This window comes from Bubalus kerabau, chromosome 9 (genome assembly GCF_029407905.1).
Source record: "Bubalus kerabau isolate K-KA32 ecotype Philippines breed swamp buffalo chromosome 9, PCC_UOA_SB_1v2, whole genome shotgun sequence".
Taxonomy (NCBI): domain Eukaryota; kingdom Metazoa; phylum Chordata; class Mammalia; order Artiodactyla; family Bovidae; genus Bubalus; species Bubalus kerabau.
Window position 1 is genome coordinate 44,733,264 of NC_073632.1, and position 22,115 is coordinate 44,755,378.

The 22,115-nt window shown below is 37.5% G+C and overlaps 1 long non-coding RNA gene across 7 annotated transcripts in view; it reads left to right on the top strand.

Annotated features, from left to right (window-relative positions):
• The window catches only part of LOC129619788 (uncharacterized), a 287,036-nt gene that overhangs the window by 127,593 nt on the left and 137,328 nt on the right, over window positions 1-22,115 (top strand). The window contains exon 6 of one of the 7 annotated variants that reach the window (XR_008698117.1): window positions 7,920-8,053. The exons of the other annotated variants lie outside the window; for them this stretch is intronic. This is a non-coding gene — a long non-coding RNA (uncharacterized LOC129619788). Of the gene's footprint in view, window positions 1-7,919; window positions 8,054-22,115 lie in introns of those variants that run through there. 7 annotated transcript variants of the gene reach the window in all.

A 22,115-nucleotide genomic window follows, 5' to 3' on the forward strand; every position in this document is an offset into this window, starting at 1 on the left:
TTATACTTCAATAATATTTTTAAATGGAGTTAGTAGTTATACTGGTTAGTGTCAAATGCTATGGCTCAACCACAAGTGAAGTTTATTTTTCACTCCATCCAGAATGGATGTTCCTTTTTTCAGGTTGGGAGGAGGAGGGAGGACTCTATGTTGTCTTCAGGGAACCTGGATGACAGTGACTGTTATTTTTAATATGTGAAGTGTGCTCATGCTCTGGTTATCAGCATCTCGTGCAGTGGAAGGGGAAAGTTTCTCAGGACGTTTTATACTCCAGGCCTGGAAAGAAAAGGCAGCAATCATTTCTGCATACTTGCCATTGACTGGAGCCCAGTCTTGTGACCCCAGCACAAAGCAGAGGGTCTTGGGAAATGTAGTCTAGCTGAAGAGGAGAACGTACTCTGATGATAGCTAGCAGTCTCTATCATAGTTGCTGACATTTAAAACTCACAGATTTATTACACACACACACTCACACACACACACTCCAATTTCTAGCTTCCCCTAAAATGGAAAGACCTGACAGTTCTGATCAGATTCCACATGACAACAATTGGATGGAACCAAGTAGTAGCTCCCCTTTGGAAGCAGCATCCTATCTCCAGGTTACTGTCATCCTCACCACTTCTATTTTTGTCCCAACCCTGGTCCTACCTCACTTCATCCAAGCATGATCAACTCAAGCATGAAGGGATTATACAGTTAGAGGCTTTCTTACAGTGTAGTGCTTAGTCACTCAATCGTGTCCGACTCTTGACGGTCTTGTGAACTGTAACCCACCTGGCTCCTCTGTCCATGGGATTCTCCAGGCGAGAATACTGGAGTGGGTTGCCATTTCCTCTTCCACGGGATCTTCCCAACCCAGGGATGGAACCCACGTCCCCTGCGAGTCTTTCATTGCAGATGGATTCTTTTACTGCTGAGTCACCGGGGAAGTCCTTGGTTCATTAAAACAAATGAAAACAACAGCTAAAACAGGAAATTTTTAAAAAGGTTCTTTAGACTTTCTATACTACCCCAAAGTATGATAATTTACTTTTTTTGCTTGATTGTAATCTTGCATCAAAGTCTTTTCTTTAAACATATGTCTTCTGATGGAACTCAGAATTATCTTTTTTCTATAAATCTCACAGTATCACTTCTATAATGTTCAACTTTTTTAAAAATAAAAGGAGCATTTAAAGACATTTATAAAGCACCTTAAAGGAAGAATCCTTTAGATTTTGATGACTTTGTCCCCAACATCCCAGCTATCTCATTCACATCTGATTTTTAGTGACTCATCCTTATCAAATTGTTCCAAAGTACTCGTTAGTTTTTACTGAGATAATAACTTCTATTTTACATTCCTATTTTGTTGGGTGAAATAATATTTTGAAAAATCATATAATTTACAATAACAAATACATTTGTCATAAGTAAGTTTGAAGATAAGCACAACTGACTTTTGGTAAGTATGTTAGTTCAGGTAAGAATAAGTTGCTATAACAAAAAAGTCCAACATAGAATAGCTTTACTATGATAGAAGCATTGATATGTTTTCACAGAAGGTTTCAAAAGCAGGTGAGTAGTTTAGGGAGAGTAAAAAATAACCCTTGATGTGATTCTTTTTTTGTTTGTTTGTTTAGTTAAAGATAAACTGTGATATACCTACCTTCAGTCCAAAAATTAGAGGAGAGAGTCCAATGCAAACAATACTATAAAGCAGACACCTGTGAGGTTGTACTTTTCATTACTACCCACATTCTATTGGCCTAAATCTGGTCTCCTAGCCTTGGATAGCTACAAGATAGCTGGAAAATGTAGCCCATAGCTGGCCATGTATTAACATAAAGAGGAAACTTCTACTACTGAAAGGAGAGGATGAATCTTGGCATTAGCAGTCTCTGACCCCATAAACATGGAAATGAGTCTTGTGTACTATTGTATCAGTTAGATTTTGCAGCACAACAAACCTTCCCAAACTTAGCTGTAACAACAAACATTTATTATTCCTCATGATCCTATGGGTTTGTTTAGTACTTCTGGTCTGGTTGGCTTAATGGGGGCTGCATGATCTAGGGTGGTCTCATTAAGATGATTTATTTTTGATTTATTTGGTCTCTCATCCCCTGGTAAGCTGGCCCAGGATTCTTTTTATAGGTACGTCAAGTGTATAATGGAGAAGGCCCTGGCACCCCACTCCAGTACTCTTGCCTGGAAACTCCCATGGACGGAGGAGCCTGGTAGGCTGCAGTCCATGGGGTCGCTAAGAGTCGGACACGACTGAGCAACTTCACTTTCACTTTTCACTTTCATGCGTTGGAGAAGGAAATGGCAACCCACTCCAGTGTTCTTGCCTGGAGAATCCCAGGGACGGGGGAGCCTGGTGGGCTGCTGTCTATGGGGTCGCACAGAGTCGAACACGACTGAAGTGACTTAGCAGCAAGTGTATAAAGCAAGAAGAGGCAAGGTTCACAGAATAAGCAGTTTTCAGCTTCTGGTTGTATATATTTGCTGAAGTCCCATTGACCAAGGCAAGTCATATGGCAATTCCAAGACACAAAGAGTAGAAAAATAGAGGCTTCCCTGGTGGCTCAGAGGTTAAAGCGTCTGCCTCCAATGCAGGAGACCCCTGTTCGATCCTGGGTTGGGAAAATCCCCTGGAGAAGGAAATAGTAACCCACTCCAGTATTCTTGCCTGGAGAATCCCATGGACAGAGAAGCCTGGTAGGCTACAGTCCACGGGGTCGCAAAGAGTCGGACACGACTGAGCGACTTCACTTTCACTTTATGATGACAGAGGCAGCAATATCACATTGCAAAGAAGAGTACACATAAGAAAGGGAGGAATCTGTGAACATTTTTGTAATTTACCACAACAAAGAAGCAATCTGTTAACTTTGAGAGTTCAATTTTTTTTTTTAATAGAGAGTATTGTATACCCAAGCTAGTCTGTTAAATGAAAATTAGGCAATAAAGCTTCTGTCCATTTATTATGATGTTTGTTCCTCAAAAGAGAAACAATTGTTCACCTCTACTCCTACTTAGAAACGGGGAAGGATTTTTTTAGGTAAGAACACCAAAGTGCAAACCACAATAAAAAGGTTGATAACTAGAATACATTGTGATTAAGAACTACTTTCATTAGAAACATAAATAACAGGAAAAGCCAAGTACAGACTGATTGTCTATGCAGCATATTTAGCCAGAATGGATTATATACCCTCAAACTCCTGAAAATCAATAAGAAAAAGATAAATAACTCAATAGAAATATGGGGAAAAAAATATCCAAAGAGTCATTTCAGGGAAGAGGAAAACTCAGAGGCCAATAGACAAATGGAAAAAGGCTCAACCTTATAAGACACTGAGGAAGTGCCCATTGAACTCTGAATCAAATACCATTTCAACTCTTAAGATTGGTAAAAATTAAAAAGCCAGACAATGAATGTTGTAAAGGATATGAAGCAATAAGCACTCATGTATTTTGGACAGGAAATAGTATAAATAGTTTGGAAAATTACTTGGCACTATTTTGTAGAGTTAAAAATATGCATATCCTATGACCTAGAAAATTACTCCTAGATAAATAGAGTAATTTCTACCCATGTGCACCAGGAAATGTGTACGATAATGTTCCCAGCAGAGCAATGCATTGAAAGTAAATGTTTGGAAACAACCTAAATGTTCATTGACATGAGACTAGATAAATATTTTTTATCTTTTTCATGTCATGTCAATTATACAGCTGTGAAAGTCAGTTAATCATAGATACTATATATATGTATATATACAAAATAAACAATAAGTATCAGTGTGAGTGGAAAAAACCTATTTCAACAGGATAAATATAAAGTGAGCCTCTTTTATATTTTTAATTAATTAATTTATGTTTAATTTTTTGCTTGCATTGGGTCTTCGTTTCTGAGTGCAGGCTTTCTCTGGTTGCCAAGAGCTGGGTCTGATCTTCGTTGCGGTGCATGGGCTTCTCATTGTGGTGGCGTCTCTCATTGCAGAGCACAGGCTCTAGGTGCAGGGCTTCAGTAGTTGCAGCTCTTGGGCTCAGTAGTTGTGGCACATAGGCTTAGTTGCTCCATGGCATGTGCAATCTTCCTGAACCAGGAATCAAACCTGGTCCCCTGCACTGGCAGGCAAATTCCTGTCCTCTGTACCACCAGGGAAGTCCTCCAGTGTGAATACCTTGTATTAAAAAAAGAGGTTTTGTATTAAAAAAAAATACAAAAGTAATATATTGCTAAGGGTTACATGTATATGTCATAAAAACATTGAACAAAAAACAGAATGAAGAAAATTTCAGGATGGTGGCGTAGGGACAGGATGGGATGCATGAGAGTGTGGATGGTATTGCACTGTGTGTTCTTTGGTGTGTGTGTACAATTTATGGTTTTAAGAAAAAGGATGGTGGCTTGTTGGCTAGTATTTGCTTAGAGTTTTTAATCAGAAAATATTTCATTAAACGTCCATTACTCCTGAGGGTTTCAGGATAGAATTAACGCCCCTTGCTTTAAGCAAAGAGGGTCTTTGAATTCAGTGTCTTAAAACATATTGACCATTAATTTTGCATTCTACTTCATATTCCAGTGATTATGTTAATATTAAATTTAAGCCATTGCTATAAATATTAGTAGAATTTAAGTTTTAAGGAAATTAACCATTTAATTCTATGGCTTTAAGGACTCCCCAGCAAACCATAGTATATTTCACATGGTAAACACAGGTTTACTATCCTATAAAAAGAGGCAATATTTAAAGTTTTAAATTCTGTGGTGGTTGTAGAACAACAACAAGAGTAAAGTGGAGAGCCTTAAAAAGGAGAGACAAAAACTTGCTATACTTTTGAAGGTATCAAAGAAAGACAGACCCTTACTTTGTACATAGTATTATTATGTCATCTATGACACTATTATAATTGCTTGTTTCATGGGCTGCATGCCGTCCTAGAATGTAAACTCTTTCTGGTCAGAGTTGTTCATTTTTTTATCCTTGTGTGACAGCAAAATGAGCAGCACACAGAATGCTCTATAGGAACTCTCTTGGCTCACCTTCTAATTGCAGACTATCAGATTGCAATTTTGGCAGACAAATCCTGGTGGAGGAAGGACCGTGAGCTAGCCCCTTCCTCTGAGATCTCATCAGTAACAACTGCCGTTTCCTTGTTGGCATCAGGGAGTGATGCGCTCTCCTTAGCTCATTCTGAAGTGAGTGGGCATGAGCCTGTCCCTTAATACCACCCAGAGTGACTAGTAGCTTTAACAGAATGTAGTGGATAGCAACAGAGTATATAGCTTATTCAGGAAGTAAGTTAGTGACTGGTTATTCTTGCTATCCAGTCACCAGTTCAAATGTATACTAACTGCTTTGCCGAATTATCATTCTGACTTCAATATGGCAATGGCCATCTTTCTCCTACCACCCTATAATAGTTCAAGGATATCTCGATCCTAGAGTCAAGAGATTGTGGCTGCAGAAGTGAAGGGAATCAAGTTTATCCACGGTCTGCATTCTGTCTTTGAAGTCATAATTTTCCATCTTATGATCTATGTAATTTCCATATAATTAACAAAAGGACCACTTTCCCCCTTCAGTGAATACCAGCTCCAACACGACAGTCACATAGCGACAAAAATGTTTAGCCCCAGTACAAGAGATAGACCAATTTGGGGAGAATAGAGGCTGGAGGGAGCATGAATAGCATGATTGGCAGGGTGGGGGGCATTTTCCATAGAGGTGGTTTTGATAAATGTTTGTTGAGGAAACAAATTTTAAAGGATTGGTCGAAAGTATTGAGTACACTGCAATGATCAGAAGATGCAAAAGAAAACTGAGGAATGAAAACATATGAAGCAGAAAAGTAAGCAAACCAAATTTTAGAAAAGAGAGTAATATTGAACAAATTATTATTATTAATTTTTTTTGTTGCCAACTTTTTTAAAAACCATAGTCTATTGTGATTCTACTAATGGGGTGTACCAGCCTTCTGATGGGGACTTTTTCATGACCTAATGAAGGTGAAAGTGAAGTCGCTCAGTTGTGTCCGACTCTTTGCAACCCCGTGGACTGTAGCCCACCAGGCTCCTCCGTCCATGGGATTCTCCAGGCAAGAGTACTGGAGTGGGGTGCCATTGCCTTCTCCATGACCTAATGAAACAACACTGCAAATAGGAAAACAGCTCTCAAGGTGGAAAGAGAGTCTAGGCATACCAACTTGGATGTTTTTCAAGTTTGATGTGTATATTTACTTTAGAAGTCTGAGCACATGAACAATCAAGAGTATTCCTCAGATTTGGCTTGAGGCTAGTGATAGCCTCATGTCAGGAGGCTAGTTAAATGGGCACATCTCTTATAATGTTTTGTTTGTTCATTTTTTTTTTTAATAGGAAGGGAGAATTATAGAAAATCTGGGGATGAGAATTATTCATTCACCCAACACACATTTATTGTACATTTCTACATGAAATACTCTGTGGGGTTCTGGGGATATGAGGACTATTTAGACATAGTCTGCGATTCCCAGTAGCCTAGCATCTAATGCAGACAATGTACACTAGCGTGAACATAAAGGACCTCAAAAGGGTTAAATAACAAAAACAAACAAAAACTATGGGAATGTGCTATGGTTAAGAGCTATCACATCTGAACAGTAATTGTAAAATATAAATTGATAGGCTTGAGGGTCAGAATACTATAATGATTAACAACTGTTTGTAAGAAATCTAAAAACTGATACAAAACAGATATCAGTGGAATAGATTATGTAATACTTTCTGATTAAAACTGTGTACAACTCTATGGTTGCAGAAATGGTATGTTCTCAGAGAAAGGTACAAGGCTCATAGCAAAGAGCATTTTCTGAATGTACTTTGTGGAAACAGGATCAAGAAAACTGAGATAATTGGAGAGAAGAGAGAAGGAAAGCCAGGCAGCCTATAGTTATAGCGGGAAAGCTTACAGTATTTTATCCTTATTGGTATAAGGAATAACAAGAGATCATGATATTGAGGTGATGATTTTCTGGAACTGTAGTAAAGTCCAAGTACATAGGTGGGTGAGAGAGTCAAGAGAACTGGGAAGCAGAGCAGAATGCTGAGAAAAACTGACAGTAAGACTGATGGGGGGCAAACCACAAATATTTCAGAGTAAAACTTCTATGCAAGTTTGAACTGTAATATCAGTGGACATGCTGTTTGCTTTGCTGGAGAAATGATTGTACCAACTTATGATTAATATTTAAATAAATACCTTTTATAATTTCATATTTTAAAAGTTGAAATTGGAATGTGACAGAGCATTTGGGGCTAACTATGTATGTAAGGGGTTATTACTATACCACTGTCGTTGGTTCCTCCCTTCCCATCTGAGGTAGAAAAAAATAAACCCAAAATGCATCTATTGAAAAGTAATGAGAGTTCCAATTCATTCTATACACATTCATTAACGGCTTGTTATGGGCAAAACATTGTTCTGGATTAGGAAGCTACTGTAGTATTATGTTACTTTAATTCTTCTTAAGCATTTTGATGTCTTTCACGTATGGTTACTGTATCGCTAGTGCTTTTTATGAAGAGAAGGGTATACAACACAAGAGTGTTTGGTAAACATTAGTTTAATTCCCAAATTCTACCCAATTTCTCAGACTAAATAAAATAAAAATTGTAGGCCTCCATGGGCATGTGATGATCATACTAAGTCATACTTTTTCAGGTCAGAAAAGTTGCAGGTAGATCTAGTTTCCTACCAATGGCTATCTTTCTCTTCTATCCATGTTCCAGTTAAAAAATATTTCTCTCCTTAGACTCTTTTGAAAATAGAGTTGGTCATATACTCACTGTTTACCAATAAGACATAAGAATAAATCTGATGGAAAAGGACTGAAACTTCTATGATGTCTTTTAGCCTTAGTTTTCCCCTATTTCCTCCCAGGAATATGGCCATAATGCATTGGTCATCTTGCAACCACGAGGATGTGACAGCATTTGAACCAGGGCAGAGACGAAGACAGCAGGATGGGTCTCTGATGGCAATGTGGTGCCACTCACTCCAGCCCTTCCACCTTGAGACTAACATGTTATGTGAGAAAAATAAATTCCTATTTGGCTTGGTCTCTGTGGTCAGGTTTCCATTTCATGGAATTTAAGAGAGGGACAAAACAATAATTTTGAGGAAGAAATGGGAAAAAAAGAAAAAATGGGACAAAACACAACACAATAGAAAACTATTTTCTCATACTCCAAATTCATATAAATTTTTATGAAGTAGTAAATATTTCTACCTAGTGAGTTACAGCTCATTCAGTAAGTACTGTAGCTCACTGATTCTAAGATGTACCTTTTTTCGTATTTTTATATATTTTTATCACTGACATTGGATGTTTTTCGATTGCTGTTGGCTAGGTGGCACTCCTATTGTGGATGTTATTATTTGCACACCTGCAAAAGAACTAGCAGAATTAGTGTTAGGGGCTTGAAAGAAAATTCTGACCACAATGATAGAGCTTTCTTGTAGGAAATTCTGCATCATCATGTCTCTCAGTTGCACAGATGATGCCACTGTGGGGAAAACAGAGGTGTTAACAGTTCTCATACAAAACATGGTAAGAGAGTTGAACTATGCAAAAGCTTTTCAAATGCCTTAACCTATCTATTTCGCTGATGTTTTCCTTCTTATAGATGCATACAAGTAATGTATGATCCAGAATAAATTTAAATGGGCTTGTTTAGTATGTATAAAATTAAAATTCTAAGAGAAGAAAAGAAGTAAGGGTAATAATTTAATTTGCAGTTTTTTAGTCATTCTTTGTTGTATTAGTTACCAAGTTGTGTCTGATTCTTTTGTGACCTCATGGACGGTAGCCTGCTAGGCTCCTCTGTCCATGGTATTTCCCAGGCAAGAATACTGGCATGGGTTGCCATTTTCTTCTCCAGGGGATCTTCCCAACCCAGGGATCGAAATCCCATCTCCTGCATTGGCAGGCAGATTCTTTAATTCTTTACTGCTAAGTCATCTGGGAAGGCCCATTTAATCATTCTTGCTGCATTGCTTCAGTCGTGTCCGACCCTGTGTGACCCCATAGACGGCAGCCCACCAGGCTCCCCTATCCCTGGGATTCTCCAGGCAAGAACACTGGAGTGGGTTGCCATTTCCTTCTCCAATGCATGAAAGTGGAAAGTGGAAAGTGAAAGTGAAGCCGCTCAGTCGTGTCCGACTCTCAACGACCCCATGGACTTCAGCCTACCAGGCTCCTCCGTCCATGGGATTTTCCAGGCAAGAGTACTGGAGTGGGGTGCCTAGTGGCATATAAAATCATGAGTTGTTTTATAAGATATCACATCATAGGTTTGATAACATACCATAAAGGTCTGCTCAGCCTAGAGTAACGGTTGGGCTTTATTTTCATGGCATGATGTTGTATTAATGACAGAACATAGGCCTTAGGGAAAAAGAGGCCAAGGTAACAATGTCCCAAAATAACATTTTGTGGCTATGTGCAATGGGCCTAGCAGAGTGCCTGGCAGTTATATTGCCTTAGAGACTCATCCTGTGACTTGCTCTAAATTCTGGGCTAAATCCAGATGCCAGATCCCAAACTTGACAGGCAAATGATATATATATTTGTAGGATGAAGTGATTTCTAAAAATTCAAGTCAGTTTCATATACCATGCAGGTTTGTCTGGTATTTTTAACTTCTCTTCAAGTGTAATGTTTTTGGATAATATATTTATACTTTTGCCTTTTAGAATTTGTGCATCTGAACTGAATTTCAGTAACTATATTGACTTTTCTCATATAGAGTAGGTTTTAATATGCTTATTTTAAAAGGGAGAATCTGAAGTGTCAAGAGGTAAGTGACTTGCCTAAGGTCATATAGCTAGTAAGTGGCATACTAAGGATTAGAATTCACATTTATCTGTTTTTAAAGTCCATGTTCTTTATACTGTGTGTAAATTAAAGTAAGCCTCCCCCTCTCTAAATCACACCTAATAAAATACTGGAATCATAGAGTAAATTGCTAATGTGCTATGCTTAGTAGCTCAGTCATGTCTGACTCTTTGTGACCCCATAGAAGAAGCCAAATATCACAACCAAACTGTGCAAAGTTCAACTGTAAAAATTAAAGCAAAACAAAACAAAGCTAGTTTGTACTAGAAAAGAAGAGGAAAGAAATGAAAAAGAAGATGGAATGGAATAAAATTTCCTACATAATGAATAGAGAATAAAAGAGTTATGGTTATGAATGATAAAAAAAATTTTTTTAATGTTTTTGACAAGGACAAAAATGATAATTTGATTGCCAAGATGCTTTTTTTTTTTTCCTTTGGTTAATGACCTTTTAAAGGAAGTCAACATGGCAGAATATGTTTTGGATGATTACAAAATTTCCTCATTAAGAGTCTGGTTTCCCAGTTTCCTGTCAACTTAAAAGTGATGATATAGAATCATTGGCTTTACCTACAGTGGCAGCAAAACCAGGAATGACAAAGACTTGTTTAGTCTGACTGGCCAAAAGTTATTAAGACGATCAGGGAAATTTATGATGTGTGACTGTCTGAGCTAAATGTCTAAGCCAGTCTTTAGAAATTAGTTTCATTTGAAACTCACAAACTGATTTTTTACATATGAAACCAAGCCTTCCCATAAATAAGAACTTCATTCCCAGAGTCTTGAAAATAATGAGAGAGGTCCTCTTAATGGATTAGAAAGAAGATCCTGCTGTGCTCCTGAGAACAGCACAAACCTTTAATTTGATTAGAGAAAGAATTGAAAACTTGAGAAATTTTAGAAAAGTATTCAAAACTCATAATTGTATTTTTTAATTTCTTTTTAGTATTTTGAGTTAAATCCAAACAATGCATATCCAGCGACAAATGGATATGCATTGTTAGCTATGGCTTTTAAATTTCTAATATTTCTATTTCTGTATTGTTGATATTTAACCCATAAAACTATTGTTTGATACAAATTATCTGACATATAAAAGATACTTTCTTTTTTTTTTTTGATACTTTGAAATGAGAAGGAGTTATTTTCCAAACACAGAAAATTAACCATAAAGGCTATGGTCTACTCCAGCAAGATACATTATTTTGTTTTTTAAGAATTTTTTAATCATACACTATTATCTGAAGCAAAGAACATTTTCCCTCTATTATTGTTATCTACAGAACTAAGCAAGATGTAACTTGAACCTGGGGAAGCTAACCAGACTCTCCAGTCTGAGAAATGGACTATGGGTCACTATGTGAAAGGTATAATCAGGAGGCTTTTTGTTTGAACAGAAGTAAATATTTCAAAAGCTTCTCTTGGCAAAGCTTAATATTAGGTTAAATCATTATGAAATTTCAGTTTTATAGGCTCAAAAATGGGTGAATAGCAATAATGTTACATACTTCCACATAATGCATTGAGATACTGAAATTTGCTAAAGATGTAATGATTATTGGCTCAAGACACAAAAATCAACTTTGGGAATAAAAAACTACGTTGCCTGTGAGAAGATAAATATTAAGCGAAAGTAAGTATGTCAAGTTTTGTCAAAGTGAATCCCTGGACCAGCAGAACCGCATCACTTGGGAATTTAAAAATGCTTACTGTAACTCTTCCCTAAATCCTATAGTGTGGGGTGGGGCTAAGAAACTTGTGCTTGAATTCGCTGTCAGTTGACTTTGATGTATGCTAACATTTAAGAACCACTGGACTATGTGTTTCCTAGCATAAACTATGTCCTCACCATCACTGAGACTTGAATTGAGTTGAACTTGCATTTATTAAGTTTACATGCCAACTGACAGAGAAAACACAACGATGGCAATCTTTTTACTTTATACATCTGATCATTGGTATTATTATATGTTCATAGTACTGTCTATTATGCTATCCTTTCATTCTCCCATCTGGAAAATCTTTGATGGTAGTAGGAAATGCTACTTTTGTCTTATCAAAGGAAGTGAGATTTTGAAGACAGAAGTAAAGCCACTTGGCACATATTTAATCATAGTTGTAAGGTTTTTAATTCACAGAAGTAAAGACCTAAATGTAAGAGAAGATGGCTTGCTAACTGGAAAAAAAAAATGATAAGAGAAAGGAACTAGGGAACAGAGATTTGTATAGTGTCTGGCGTTTTGAGGAGTTTTAAGGTAGTAGAACAAACACAGGAATGCCGGTCTCATAAGCAGGTCCAAGACTGCTGCTCAGAGCATGAAACCAGGATTATAGGTTCCATGAACTTGCCAAGGTGGAGTATATTAGCTCCTTTAGTGTAGGGTTATAGCAGAGCAAATGCTTGTGTTTTGAAACATATTTTTTCAAATGAGAAGCAAATGAAAGTAGTGGATAGAAAATACCATTAAAATGATTGTTGGATTTATATCTGAAAAAGTGGGTTTCAATAAAATAATGGAAAGTTTTTGACATTCTTGATTGCTAATATTTTGAGATTCACCATTTTGTAATGTTCTATTATACTTGAAAGTGTAAAATTTTATGATTTTAAGCATCATCAAATAATTCGAACCATTCCAATTCATGAGAAGGATTAGATATGACACACATTTTGTCATGTGTGTGACAAAAAGCCTACAACAAATATCAGCCCTAATGGAGGAGTTCCAGGCCCAGTTCATTTATGGCTGAGGAGAAGACAAGAATGGTTACATTCAACCCCGCTGCCATAACACTGTGGGAGCTTTTAGGCAAAGAAATGAGTAAAAGAACAAATAAGTACTACAAGGGTAGAGACAAAAATAGCCTTATACTATGTACCGGAAAATTTAAGAGGATCAATATATTGTTAACATAATAAGAGGACAAAAAGAGACTTGAATAAATGTAAAGATATACTTAATATCACATATATTTCAATTTTTCAGAATTTAATATATAAATTATATCTTATCCAGTCAAAATCCCAAGAGAATTTTTGAGTAACTTTAAAAATTGATTCTAAAATATGTGTATAAAAATAAAGGTCCATGCATATTTATAGTAATTTTTAAAAAAGAAGCCAAGGAAGGACTTGTCTAAGCAGAACTTCAAGCATATTACAAAAATGTTTAAAAAATTTACTAAAAAAAATTTTTTTTTAATGTGGTACTAGCATAGGAATGTATAGGTAGATAGTGGAATGGAATAAAGTGAAGAAAGAGGAGAAAAAAATATGATTGAGGTGACACTGGAAATTAGCAAGGAAAAGATGGATTCTTTAATATAAGCAATAGAAAAATTAGGTCAAGACATGAAGAAAAATAACTTTGTAATTTATGCTTCATATTGCACATATTGCAAGAAAAGAAAAGGAATCCACTTCAAGTGAATTAAAGGCCTAAATTTGAATGGTAAAAATTCAAAGCTTTTATGGAAGAAAATACTGGAATTTATCTTTGTGATCTCATTTAGGGAAACCCCAGCAATATCCCAGAACACAAGTGAGAATATCTAAATATAAACATTGTTTTTAACAAAGGATTCCATAAGCAAAATTAATTGGCAGGAATGGATCAGAAGAAGATATTTATAATGTGAAAACAAAGTACATATACAACGTGTATATTGGTTTCCTGCAAATAAGGAAGAAAATTTGTAAACCCAATAACACATGAATGAAATATATGAATAAGACTTCAGGAAAACATGGGATAGGGATTGAATAGTTAATAAATAACATATACTTACTAATTTAAACAAAAATGAGTTATTGTCAGAGAGACAAAGATCTGAAAGCCTCATAACATCAAGTTCTCATAACATCAATTGCTAGTGGAGTAAGGTGATGTAGTCACCTGGGGCAGTAATTCACCAGTATTTAGTGAAATTAAATATTCATGTAACTATGATTCAGCCATCCCACTCCTGGTGAACCTCTCACAGAAACTCTCCTCATATTCATAGGAAAATCTGTTTCTTACAGTGTTAGCTATGTTAGCAAAAGAGAGGGAGGCAACTACATGTGCCTATCACCAGAAGAATATGTAGGTATCATGTGAAGATGCAAACTGTAAAAACTAGGTTTACCAAGGCTATTGGGGTCTCCAAGGAGATCCCCAATAAAGAATGATCCTCTTCCTTTCTTGGATTCTGAATAAATGCAGTAATAAAAGCAAGACTCCATGGAAGTCTAAATATTACTCTTATTGTTGGATAGTGCAGCATTGGAAAATATAATGTAGTGTGAGAGAAAAGGGAAGCATTACCTGAAAACCAGAGTAGGCAGAGTCTCCACCTCTGAGCAGAAGATAAAGTGGACCCCCACAGGCAGCCAGGACCTGTGAGAAAATAGGCAGAACAGAGCAGAGCATGCCAGCCAGCCAGTCTCAAATGTACCAACGGAGAAGTCACTCTACCTCTCAAAGGCAGAGTGAAAAACAAGGCAGAATGGGCTCTTTATGGGAAATTGACATTCCTTGTGAAGAAGATTAACAATAGGGATAGATCTAAAGGCATAATATTGATGAAAATGTCAGGAATGAGACAATTTATAGTTCAGTAAAATATACACATGTTATTTTTTAAAAGTACACAAAGAGCATATTTTTGAAGGTTGCAAATACAGGAAATATACAGAAGGTAGATTAGAAAGGTGGGGAGTACATATATTTTGTAGATGTCTATGGGAGATTAAAAGTTTAAAAAAAATAGTAAAGGAGGTGTATTGTACAGATAAAGGAAGATAGTGTCACCTGAATTTAGGTATATGAGCAATTTACTCCTGTACTACGATTAAAAAGACAACATTAGGGATGCAGAGATGATATGGCATTTTTTATTATGCTGTTATTTGCATTCGTATATATGAGCAAAAAAATCCTACCACAAAAATAAAGTTAATAAATGATAGCAGTTATCCCAGAACTCAAGGATGGACAAAGTATTAAGCTTTTTTTCTCTAGAGTTTAGAATCTTTTGAGAGACAGCTTTCATTTTTACACAAAACTTTTTCTAAGGAGAGATGATTATTAATCAGACGATGTTTGTAAGAGAGAAGGGAAATCAAACAAATCATTTTGATGTTCTAGGTACTTTTTTTTACACTTCCTGTGCTTTTCACTTCCGGAGTGTGCTTTCTGTTATTGTGTATCCCACTAGTGATTGACTGAGACATGTCGTTAATTCAGATTATCTTGTTCCCAGAATCTGAGGGGATAAACAGAACCAGTTTTGCTATTTTTGTTACATAAATATCTTATGAGAAATCTGCTAGCAAACTGCCCCGCCGTGGAGCCAGGCAGGGGCCAGGCCAGGGAGGAGGGGGATTGCCAGCTGGGCTGGGCCTCCCTGGCTCAGGGATCCTCGAGACTGGATGCCATCTTGAGGCAACTCCTGCTTGGGCTGTGCAGACAGCACAGGGCTGCTAAGCGGCACCCACTCCGGGACTTGGAAAGTACCCCTCAGCCCCACAGTAGACAGATGGTATTTCTTCTGCGTTTGTGTGGAGGGGGTGGGGGAGTGGTGGTAACAATGAGCAGCAGTAGCCACTTGACAGGCTCCCTGCTGCCAAGAATTTGCATGACGAACGCTTGCTGCCATCTGGAGAACTTCAGCTCATTGAGGAAGAATCAGCATCTCAGCCTCACGATTCTCTTTGCCCCCGTCTGTGCCGAGAATCTCTTTTCCCAGGGGAGGAAGAGAGCAAAAAGGCAAATCAATCCGACGAACGGAACCTGGCCTGAGGGAGGCAGGCTGCGCTATTCCTTAGGGGAAGTCCCGGTGAGCCGGACGATGCTGGTCTAGTCCAGGGGGCGTGTGGACCAGGCTGGCATTTCGGAGTGGATTAGGTCAGTGGAGTCCGTCACCTTTTGAACAGGGCTTTGTTTATCTGCCGGTAGTTGGTGGAGGAAATGTGGAACTGAGAAGGAGAAAACTCAAATAAGGAACCCCTTTCCCATGACCTCCAGCGTGGAGTTCAATGAGGCAAAAGACTGACCGTACACCCCGGGGATCTGGTCACAGACCACAGTGTGATGTACGATAAACACATGTGTGGGCCACTTAATTAAACACATAACACAGCTTTCCAGCTGCTGAGATACTGCATGTTTAAAACAAAAGGTATTTTTCAAAGTATGAAAAAAATTCCACTTAATATTAGTTATTGTACTTTTAATATCCTTTCCTTCCTTGTTATGGGAACCTTATGGTTATGGTATTTTTTTCTCTTAAGTTTTTTCTTTAAAAGGTATTTTTTTCCCTCCAAAATATATTTAATATTTAAAATTTATTAGGATCAAATGGTATCTTAAATGAAACATTTTATTAGGAGATTATATTCTATAAGGGCTATATATAATACATAAGACCACATAGCTTAATGTCTTAGAGTTTCTAACCTTAAACAACACCAAGCCAATTCCTCATTGGAAAAAAGAAATGGACTCATATATTAATTATGGAATTATCAAATAAGTGGGAGTAATACCACATTCAGGGGCTTCCTTGGTGACTCAGATGGTAAAGAATCTGCCTGCAGTGCAGAAGATATGGGTTTGATCCCTGGGTCAGGAAGATCCTCTAGAGAAGAGAATGACTACCCACTCCGGTATTCTTGCCTGGGAAATCCCATGGACAGAGGAGTATTGTGGACTACAGTCCACGGGATTGCAAAGAGTTGGACAGGACTGAGTGGCTAACACTTTCGCTTTCAGTGCCACATTTACCACTGATGCTCTGTGAGATTTGTGAAAGTGGAAATTGTATTATGTTTCTCCTCAGTACCCTAGCACCCAGCACAATTCCCACCTTGAGGAGAGTCTTTCTATTTCTGCTTTGGGTATTAGGAGGTATGAATTACAAATTAACAGCAAACTTCAGCCCAGTGGAAGGCTTGCTGGAAAGGTGCTGAGCCATCATATGGACTGTAAAATGGTGAACAACCAAGACTAGAAAGGAAGGGCCAGCAGCCAGGCTGCAGGAATGTGGAAATTGCTTTAATGATAAGTATGCCTATATTCTGGTGACCTCCAGCCTTTGAATCTAAATTTCAGATTCTCTGAAGGTGAACTTTGATGGGCCCAGCTTGGGTCTGTGTCAGGTGATTGCTCTGAGCCAATCAGAGTGGGGAGGAAGGTGGCAGGCGCAAGACTCTGGGTGTCACAGACAGCTTCCACCCAAGGGAAAGACATGTCTCCATCTCATGTCCCAGCTGCACTATGAAGTCGTTGAGGAGCCACGTGGCAGTATCAGAGCCGAGGCATTCTGGCTGACTATATATTGCTCAGAACATAAGCTTAATGCTCTGTTTGCCGGAACTTAAAATTTAAATTATTTAAAACTTGTAAGTGTATTTCCCTGTCTTATTTGATGAAATCATTGAGGTAATTTAGTGTTCCAGTGATTCAGAATTATAATTATGCATGTTAATTTTTATAAACTATTGTAACATGATGCTCTCTCAGGAACCACTGAGGGATAGAAGGAACGGGCCTGGACTAGAATGAAGAGGGAGGCATCTAGGATGTAATGTTTAAGAAGGCACTCAGGCCAGCATGAGAGTAAGTTAGGAGTGTTTTCTTAAATGTTACATCCTTGGTGACTCACTCGCTGTGCCCTACTTTGGGCACTGGTCAGAGGGTATATTTAACCTTAAACAAAAATGACTTCATGCTATTCACCTAGGTAGTTTTGTCATCTGTTGCTTCTGAAGAAACCATTGTTTTGTAGGGCCCTCATTACATTCACTCTCACTTCCCCACCCATTCAGACTTGTCTAATCTTCTTTAGTTTGTTATAACCATGGTGTTCTAAGAGCCCTTTATTCCCAGCCCAACACCAGTCTAGGGAAATCCTGATTTAAAAATTTCCATCCTATAGTTCCATTGTCACTATGAATGTCAATGATCTGATATTCATATGTACATAAGTATTCAAATCAATTTGAAACTTTCATAAAAAGGTCATTTTGAAATAATACTAAATGAGTAATCATTATTACAGATGTATTGAAATAAACACGTTTCCTAGTAGGACATGTATCCTGATTTTTACATTTGAAAGTCCAGCAATTATAACCATAATCTAGAGAGAACTAAAGCTTTAAAGGTAAAAAGCAGACAGCTACAACAACAAAATTACATACTGCACTTTAAATCTCTACAGCAACACAGTTTTTGTGTGAGTGCTTGACGGTGATTCTAGTTCTGACCTGTGGAGAAATAGCTCATGACGTTTATGCCGGATTCTCACTTTTTTTTCTAGGCTCCAGGTAGCCCCCGAGAGCCTAGTGCTGAGTATAAGAGACAATTGCCAGACAAAGGTGATGTGATGGTGAGACAGAACATCATTAACCTGGAAGGAAAGTCAAGTCTTGAGTTGTATTCTTGGCTGTACTCTAACTTGTGAGATTACCTTAGATAAGTCACTCACTCCGTCACCGTTTTCAGGTCTGTAATTGAACTAGACAAATTTGAAGTCCCCTTTGGATGTAATAGTTTCTATTTCCATTATTTCAAATAAGAGTTGACTGAACATAAAACTTGAAAAACATTTCTCCTGTTTCAGGTGATCTATTGAGTTGGCCAAAAAGTTCATTTGGGTTTGTCTGTAACATCTTATGGAAAAACCTAAACGAACTTTTTGGCCAACCCAACACATACATCAGTGAAATAATTAATTTTAAGGGTTTTCTTTGTGGTGCCTGCTTGATATTCATCACAAGAACAAAATGCTGTGCCTGTGTGACCTGTGATTATAGCTGAGTCATTCCAGTGGTATGACAGTTTTTGTTTTTTCCAGTATCTGTATACAACTTTAGGAAAATTGAATTAAAAAAATTAACCAGTGGGTAGTTTGCCTGCAAAAATCACCAGGAACTAGCTCAATCTGAGGACAGAATTAAAATGCCCATGTTTTCTGGTATTATAGAGAACTGTGTATATATGCTCAGTTGTGTCTGACTCTTTACGACCCCATAGACTGTAGCTCGCCAGGCTCCTCTGTCCATGGAATTTTCCAGGCAAAAATACTGGAGTGGGTTGCCTTTTCTTTTTCAAGGGTATCCTCTCGATCCAGGGACTGAACCTGTGTCTCCTATGTTTCCTGCATTGGCAGACAATTTCTTTACCAATTGTAGAGAACTAGTTTTTGTTTAATTAAAAAAAAAACTAAACAGAAACAGACATCTAGTTTGGTTAAATGGTCTTGCTTGCTTTTGTATCTTTTACTCTATCAGTGTAATTTTTCTTTTAGGGGATATGCTATTGGTTCAGTTGTGTCTCCCCCAAAAGACATGTTGGTATCCTAACCTGACTCACCTCAGAATGTGATGCTATGTGGAGATAGGGTCTTTGCAAAGGTATTCAAAATAGTCTTTATGATGGGCACTAATCCACTGTGACTGATGTCTTTATAAAAAGGGGAAATTTTAACACAGATGTGCACACAGGAAAAATGCCACGTGAAGAAGGCCTAGATCTAGATTGGGGTAATATTTCTCTGAGCCAAGGAATTCCAGAGATTGCTCACATGCCACCAGAAGTTAGGCAAGAGACATGGAACAGATTCTTCTTGTCTGCCTTTAAAGAAATCAACCCTTCCAGCACCTTAATACTGGCCTTCCAGCCTCAACTGTGAGATAATAAATTTCTTTTTTTTTAATTAATTAATTTTTTTACTTTACAATATTGTATTGGTTTTTTTGTATAAGCCACCCAGCTTGTGGTACCTTGCCTATTAAACTAATGCAGATACCTATTAGTGTATCTATGTGTAGATAAAATCCCATTATTAATTTCAGTTTTGGTTTTGAACACACACATTCACATGCACAAAGATTCTAAAATTACATATGTAGTTTTTAAGATCTCAGAGTGAAACAAAAAACAGTGCCTTAAAGGAGACCCCACAGAATTTGCACTTTATACACATATTCACTAGTAGCTTGGAAACCTAATTGCTTTCTGTGTCTTATTTTATTATGAATCTCATTTATTCAGTAACCTCATTTATTGATTATGATTGGAATAATTTTCAGGATCATCTTGCTACTCAAAAGCACAAATAAAATTAGAAATTTAGAGCATTTATGAACCATTACTAGGCAAAAGTTTTCTGCAACAAAGAGTGGTCCCATCACCCTCTTAAAATGTACAGTGTCATGCCATTAGTGAATTTATGAAATATAAGAGAATTCATATCTTTCTTTGGGAAATATTGATAAACTATCCTTAAAATTGTGACTTTCTTCTTTATAATCTCATAAAATAAGATTCTGTAACTTCCTTGTTTTTTTCTTCCAGTATTTCGGCGTCCCCTAAAGGAAGATTATTCTTTCTAATAGCTAAGTAAAATTCCCCCTTTTTGGGATTTATGCTTGAACTTTTTTACATACAGTTAGTTAGAAATAAACAGCCAGTTACTGAAACTACTACATATAATCTCATGGAGGTAATGAATATGGAAATCAAAGATAAAATATTTTTAGTTACTTCTATTTGCATTGCCAGTTTTAAAGTAAGATTATATGCTTATAGAAATGTTTTCCTTTCTGGCTCACTAGATTGTATTTTTTTCCCCACTCTTTGATATACAGGGAGCAGAAGTAGGGCAATTTAAATATACCTTTTGAGCCAAGGAAGTTAGCAAGAAATAATCACAATTTTAAAGAAAAATAAGAAATTGTAACAGTGTTTAAGTGGGAGATTGCATTTTATTTGGATTCTGTTAATTACTGCTACCAGTCCACAAGCTGTTGCAAAAAGTCCCCTGGAGATTATTTCCAGTCTATTTATAGAATCTTCAGAGAAGAAGCTATGAGAATGTCTTTTTATGATATTCTCTTTAGGCTTCCCTTTTCAATAGCTCACAATTAGTTGTCTGGAATGAGGATGTATGTTAGGCTAAATATGCAGGGGTCATAATTTTCTGACCCACTTCCTTCTTCATGGCCAAATACATTTGGGAAGAATTTTTTCCAGATTCTGTTTGTTGTATTAACTTACAATGACATCTTTTCAACTGTCTTGGCTTTAAAAGTGTCTTGTAGCTTTAAAGAAGCAATTTTCCATTTTAAATGATCCATTACCATGCCTACAAGAATGTGGGTAGCTACCCACAGTGGTGAATATACTTGTGGAGAAAGCTTAGAACTGAGATGAGCAGACAGATTAAAGATGGGAGAAAATTAATGCCTAGAAAGGAGGTGGATTGTAAAGGGAAGCTGGGGGTAGCTTCTTGTAGAATGGACTCATTTTAGCAGTTTTCTCTTTCTTCAGGTAACAGTGGAAGTTATTGTCTTCCTTATTAGCAAATTGAAATTGATTGTTTCATTTATTTATAGTTCCTCTCTAAGAAAGGATTCTTTATTTGGTTTTACTGATCAGTTTCCACAGAGTAGAATTTTGTACCTTTCTCTTTGGCATCATCTGTCCATTTGAGAAGTACAGGGCTTCCTTAATTCCCTAAAATGGGTTTTGTGTATGCCAGAGGGCAGCATGTGACACTCACCCATCTGGCATGAAAGTTGCCACTTGGCTGCCACCTGTGTTGCCACCCAGGACCCTTGCCACTCCTCCTCCGTCCAAAGCATTAGACTCCAAGTCCCCACAGCCCCTTGCTGACTGCTGTCTCTTCTCCCATGGCAGATGTCAGAGTGGGAAACACTTTGAGGGCCAAACATTTGCTATTACCAGCCTGGCATAGACTCAAATCCTCCTCTACGGGCAAAATATAACAACATTGAATATGTTTGCCTCTTAGTCTACAATCACTTCCCTCCTTTACCTCAATCCCAGTTCCTAACTTAATTTGACTCATTGCTTTAACTCGGAATAGATCTGGTAGCCCATCGTGCTTGCCATCCCCAGTCCTCACTAAAGAGATCTTTGGGTGAGGAGGAGGACTGATTCTTTAATCAGCTGAGCTTAGAGCCCCTTTTGAAGTTTTCCTGGTCCTTGGACATGCAAATCCCAAACCATTAAGTTTTTGCAGTCTGAATAGTTACTGAGCTAGTGGAAGTGCCACAGAGGCCATAGAAGAGGCAAGAGGTGTGAATGGATTTGATCCCTCTAATGATGAAAGATCAGCTTTGGCATCATAAGCTCATACTATTTTTAGAGCAGGAGTTATCTTAGAATCATTCATTTACATATTTTACAAATGAGAGAACCAAAAGTGCTATGGCTTGGTTATATATG